Source organism: Triticum urartu, chromosome 6A (assembly GCF_056163025.1).
Source record: "Triticum urartu cultivar PI428250 chromosome 6A, HENAU_Tu73, whole genome shotgun sequence".
Classification (NCBI taxonomy): Eukaryota; Viridiplantae; Streptophyta; class Magnoliopsida; order Poales; family Poaceae; genus Triticum; species Triticum urartu.
The window spans coordinates 262,952,087-262,959,062 of NC_141878.1; positions in this window are offsets into that span (position 1 = coordinate 262,952,087).

Here is a 6,976-nt window from a genome sequence, read left to right on the forward strand (position 1 = left end):
CAAGCTAAAGTTCACCATGCCCAAGTTCAATGGAAGCAACGATCCTGAAGAGTACTTATCATGGGCATTAAAGGTCGACAAGATCTTCCATTTGCACAACTATGAAGAAGAGAAGAAGATCGCGATGGCATCCCTTGAGTTTCAAGACTATGTCCTCGTTTGGTGGGAACAAGTTATCGAGCGCCGAGAGGCAAGAGGTGAACCACACATCACTACTTGGGCACAAATGAAGGATGTCATGAGAGCACGCTTCGTGCATACCTACTACAACCGCGGCCTCTTCAAGAAACTCCAACTACTCAAGCAAGGAACGAAGAGCATTGAAGAGTACCACAAGGAGATGGAGATTGCCATGATAAGAGCCAATGTCACGGAAGATGATGAGCAAACTATGGCACGTTTCATGAATGGACTCAACCATCCTATCAAGAAGATCGCCGACTTCCAACCATACTCGAACCTCATCGAGCTAGTGCATCAAGCTACAAATGCGGAACGTCAAGTGCAAGATGATTTCAAGTATGCCAAGTTCTCATCCAAGTCATACGGCTTCTCCAATACCCAAGCTTCAACGACTCCAACACCATCTATCAAGCCTTCTACAAGCAACGTCGACAAGTCGAGTTCCAAGAAAGCTTCATCAACTCCAAGTCATCCTCCTACTACAAGAAACTTTAAGCCGAGAGCTTCATCATCATCCACTCCAACCGATGAGACCGTCAAGATGAGTTCCTTCAAATGCTTCACATGAGGAGGCTGAGGCCACGAGTCCTATGAGTGCACCAACAAGTGCACCATGATCCTCAACGACGATGGCACTTACGACTCAATGAGTGAAGGAGAAATGGACGCCATCGAGCAAGTCGCCATGCACTGGTAAGTGAACGATGACGAGGAACAAATCTTTCGCGATGGAAATTCAAGTCCCGGTCTTGTTGTCTCCAAGGTCTTGACTCTCCAACATCACCAAGAAGAAGACCAAAGATGCCACATATTCCACACACAAGGTCGGCATCAATGGAAGATCCGTCAAGGTCATCATCGATGGAGGGAGTTGTCATAACCTCGCAAATGAAGAACTTTGCTCCAAGCTCCAATTGCCCCAAGACGAAGCACCCACATCCATACAAAGTCCAATGGCTTAGCGACTCCGGCACTATCCAAGTCGAGCATCGAGTACAAGTCTCCTTCAAAATTGGCGCCCACGAGGACACCTTGGAGTGCGACGTCGTTCCAATGACCGTTTGCCACCTTCTCCTTGGACGCCCATCGCAATTTGATAGAGGAGTCATCCACAACGGTCGAATGAACCACTACATCTTCAAGATGAAGGGAAAGGAGTACATAGTTCATCCCATGTCTCCAAGCCAAGTTGTCGCTGACAAGCAAGCCACCCATCGTGGAGATAATAGTGAGAGAGCGAGCCACCAAAAAGAGAGTGAGCGCCACAATCCCAAATCGAGCACCTCCACGATGAGCGAAAAGAAGAACTTAATCCTATTTGCCACCAAAAGTGAGATAAGAGGAGTGTGTGAGAACCCATCTAGTGTCATACACTATGTCCTTTTGTGCAAGGACAATGAACCAAAAACTAACACCAGTCTCACTATTCCTCTAGTGTTGTCTTCTCTTTTGCAGGAATTTCACGATGTTTTCCCCGACGAGCTACCTCGGGGACTACCTCCACTACGAGGCATTGAGCACCGCATCAACCTCATCCCGGGAGCACCACTTCCGAACAAAGCTCCCTACGGCGTCAACCCCGAAGAAACCAAAGAAATACAAAGGCAAGTAAAGCATCTTATAGACCATGGACATGTGCGTGAAAGTTTGAGCTCTTGTGCCGTCCCGGTCATTCTTGTGCTAAAACGAGACGGTAGCTTTCGCATGTGCTCTGTTTGTAGACCTATCAATGCTATTATCGTTGGTTTTAGGTATCCCATTCCACGTCTTGATGATATGCTTGATGAACTTAGTGGTGACACTATCTTTTAAAAAATTGATCTTAAGAGTGGTTACTATCAAATCCGCATACAAGAGGGTGATGAATGGAAAACCGCTTTCAAAACCAAGTTTGGCTTGTATGAGTGGTTAGTCATGCCTATGGGTCTCTCAGAAGCACCGGGTACTTTTATGCGTCTTATGAATCATGTCTTTCGCCCTTACATTGGTGAGTTTGTTGTGGTCTACTTCGACGATATCCTTGTTTTTAGCAAGTCTCTCAAAGAGCATGTCACCCATGTCCGAACCGTTTTACAAACTCTTCGAAAAGAGCACCTCTATGCTAATATGGAGAAATGCCTTTTTGGCATTGACAAGCTCGTTTTCTTGGGTTTTGTTGTATCTTCTAAGGGTGTTCATGTTGATGAGTCTAATATCAATGCTATTAAGACTTGGCCACAACCAACCAACTTGCAACAAGTGCGTAGCTTTCTTGGCCTTGCGGGTTTCTATCGTCGCTTTGTGAAAGATTTTAGCACCATTGCTTCACCTTTGCATGCTTTGAGCAAGAAGAATGAGCCTTTTGTTTGGGGACCATCCCAAGATACCACCTTCAATGAGCTTAAGAATTTGCTTACTCATGCTCCCGTGCTTGCATTACCCAACTTTGACAAACCCTTTGAGATTCATTGCGATGCTAGTGGTAATGGCATAGGAGGTGTGTTAACACAAGAGAAGCGCCCCATAGCCTACTTTAGTGAAAAACTTTCCGGAGCGCAACTCAATTACCCCATCTATGACAAAGAGCTATATGCTTTAGTCCGCGTTTTGCATGAATGGGAACACTATCTTCACCCTCATGAATTTATCATTCATACCGATCATGAAATGCTCAAGTATCTTAAGGCCAAACCAAGTTGAACAAGCGTCATGCTAAATGTAGTGAATTTATTGAATCTTTTCCTTATGTCATCAAGTACATTAAAGGTAAGGAAAACATTGTGGCGGATGCCCTTTCCCGCATATGCATGCTTGTTACTCAACTTGAATTATCCTACTTTTGCTACTCCTTATGCCAAGTGTTTGACGCACACCTCTTGGGAACGCTATTACATCAAAGATGGATATCTTATGAGAGCTAACAAGCTTTCCATCCCCGAATATTCTCTTTGTTTGTTGCTTTTGCAGGAATCTCATGGAGGAGGATTAATGGGACATTTTGGACGCGACAAGACTTTCGCCATGCTCTCCAAGAACTATTTTTGGCCCAAGATGTTCTGCGACGTCAACCGCTTCACCAACCGATGCTCTACATGTCGCAAAGCTAAGTCCAAAGCTCAATCCCATAGCCTTTACATGCCTATCCCAATTCCATATCAACCATGGGAATACATTAGCATGGATTTCGTACATGGATTGCCTAGGACTAGAAATGGAAAGGATTCGATATTTGTCGTTGTGGACCGTTTCTCTAAAATGGCACATTTCATCCCTTGCAACAAGATAGACAATGCTTCACATGTTTCTAATCTCTTTTGTAGGAAAATATTGCGTCTAAATAGACTGCCAAAGACGATCGTCTCGGACCGCGACATCAAGTTCCTTAGCAACTTTTGGAAGAACCTATGTGCCAAGCTCTGAATCAAGCTACTCTTCTCCACGGCGTATCATCCACAAACCGACGGCCAAACGGAGGTGACCAACCGCACACTCTCCACTCTACTTCATGTACTCATCAAGAAAAACATCAAGGAGTGGGAAGAGTGCCTACCTATCGCCGAGTTCGCCTACAACCGAGCAAGACACTCAACAACTGGCTAGTCCACCTTCGAGGTCATCTACGGATTCAACCCATTGTCACCATTGGACATCCTTCCTCAACCACTCCAAGAGCGCATCAATTTGGACGCAAGTGCTCGTGTGACTCATCTCAAGAAGGTGCATGAAGATATAAGACTTACTATCGAGCACCAAGTACAACGACTTGCGACCAACCTCAACATCAACAAGCGCCCCATGGTCTTCAACATTGGTGATCTCGTGTGACTACACCCTCGCAAGGACCGATTTCCCCAAGAACGCAAGTCCAAACTTCGACCACGAGCGGACGGACCCTTCAAGGTGCTTGCATGCTACAACGACAATGCATACAAGATCAACATTCCACGCGACAAGTACTCCGCGAGCGACATCTTCAACGTCAAAGATCTTTCTCCCTACCTTGGTGATGAAGAATTTGATCCGAGGACGGATCTTCCCCATGGGAGTGGAGATGATGCGGAGCGTCCCAAGGTCATCCCCATGGAGCAAACTACATCTCCTATGGCACCACTTGGACCCATGACACGAGCACGTGCAAGAGTTCTCGAAACCGAGGTGACATCTCTCCTCACACATTTCCACTTCGATACACATGAGACATGGCTACTACCTCAAACAGAGACATTGCTGATGTAGGGTAGAACCCTAGGGGCCCGATCTTTCATGAAAGGAGCGGATCCCAACTAAGAACACGGGGAAGAACGGAGAGAAAACACAAGGGAAAACACTCAAGAACAAGTCGAATCACACATCCACTAGACAATCAAACACACAATATCCACGAGGTACATGAACAATAAAAGGAAAGATACAAGGTAAAGTTCATCTCAATGAGGAGGTCTTGAAGGGGGCCACCCAAGAGGGGGTCTTGAATCCAACGTGGATCTTCTTCGAAGAGGGGCCGCGGTCTCTCTCGTGGAGTGGATCCGTATGGACGAGCAAAGCTCTATCTCTAAATGAGCTATCACATTTGCTGACCCTAACTAGGAGGAGGTGGAGGAGTATATATAGTGTAGGTCCACGAAGGGGTAAGTGGGAGAGGGATACATGGGCCTCGGGCCCGATCGTGTGCGCAGACAGGTACCGGACGTCCAGTGTGTAGGTGTCGTCCGGTGGCTCATGGGCGTCCGGACGTCCGGTAGTCGCTGGACTTCCGCTCTTTCTGGCTCGATTGCTGAAGTATCGGATTTTCGGAGGTGGCCGGTTGTCCGGTCGCCGGTCGTCCGGTGGTGTTGGACGTCCGCTTGCTGTAGCTCGGCTGGGGCTTCACGCGCCGGTAGTCCGGTGGAGGCCGGACGTCGCTCGCTGGCTGGTTGTCCGGTGTGGGCCGGACGTCCGCTCGCTGTAGCTTCTTTGGTAGCTCTTCTTCCGTCTTCGTTTCCACGATTCCCTCATGGATGGTGTAGCTATTCCTTGGCGTTTGCACTCCTCGTCGTCGTCTGTAGTGTTCCGACAATACCTTTGCATGCACACGACAGGGGTGTCAAGTAGTATACCATCCTCGAAGGGGTCAAATGAGCACGCATAAAGGAGATGATTCACCTTTGTGTATGTGAAGTAGATGTCGCACGTGTCACTCGCCGCACGGACTCTTGATATGGTGATGTCCGTAGGATGCTCCGCATCGTCTCCCCTCCCTTGGGAAAGATCCGTCCTCGGATCAAAAACCAAATCTCCATGGGAAAGAGATGGCTTCACCGTGTAGAAGCGGACGTTCACCAAGTAGTCATCATCTTCAGCTTGAAGTGGGAACTCTCCAATGTTGCACCGTCTAGTGATTACTTCAAAATGAGAAAGGACAACAAACACATGGAAAAATAAATGTGGTTAGCATTAGTGCAAAACCAAGCATTCAAGAGGTGATTCACCAAACAAGTGTCGTCATCATGCAAAGCATATGGTGTGACAAAGGATTGTGACATGGCATGTAAGCACATAAATTGAGCACAAACAAAGATATCATGGCGACAAGCATGTGAATGTGAGGTAGTGATGCAAATATGTGTAACAGGAGAAGAAGCATCTACCTCAAGTTCATAGCAAGCATTCACAAATTGCTCAATGAAAGGTCTATGGTAGGCATATGAATCATTCACAACACCAAATAAAATGAAGTGTCTAAACACATGGGTCAAGTGCAGGACAATCCAAGCATAAGGTGCATTGGGTGTAGTGAATATCATGTGTCACTCAACACAATGGAAAGAGCAATTGTTCATCATGTGTGAGGCAATCAAGGCAAGCATGTAGCAATCAATGGGACATGGCATATGTGAAGAAACGACATTGTTGCAACCAAACATGTTAGAGGAGCAAGTAATCCAAGAATTGGATGCAACACACAACACATATATATCATGATGCATGGAATGGTGAAAGTGACAAGTCGAAGCAAGATCTCTAACAGGTGTGCAATCAAGTGGTCCAAGTCTCATGGTGCAAGCAACACAAGTAGTACGATCCACAATATTCATGCTTGTGGTTTTGGGATTCTCAAAAGAGAAGGATATCACCTTGAAAGCATGTCCTTGTGCGTCCTTCACAATGCCAAAGTACAAGCAAGTGCGATGTAGAATCGTCATAGTAGCAGGTGGTTTGCTCTCAAGAGCTCGGATTGTCAACTCACGTGACGTGGAAGTTGACACAAAGTCCAAGTATCCTACACATGCACAAAACAAAAGAAAGAATGTATGTGCATGGTAGATAAACACATCATCCATCATGATGGTTCTCTTCTTTTGCACATAAACGTTAGAAGCACAAGTGCATGAATAATATGATGCAACAATGGCTATATTCATGGCACTAGGTATATGGTGCAAAGAGGCAAGACAAGCATGCTTCAGAAGAAAAATGACAAAATATCAAAATATATGCGAGAATGCTATGTGGACAAACTCATTATCAAGACTAAAGGCATAATTGCACTCAATACATGGGAAATCATCTAGCATGAGAGAGGAAACATATGGAGATATATGGTGGCAAGCAATAACAATCATGTGCAAAGCATGTAGATGGTTGTCATCAACTGCATGAAGCCAGCAAGTTTGAGTCATCGGTGATGCAACAAGGGAAGCAAACATAGTAATCAAGTCGTGAAAGCTAGTAGTGCGAAGATGCAACATACTAGAGTAAATCATGGCAATCATGTCATGAGAGCAAATAATAGGCATAGACAATGCACATGACATATCGCAAACACGAACACAAA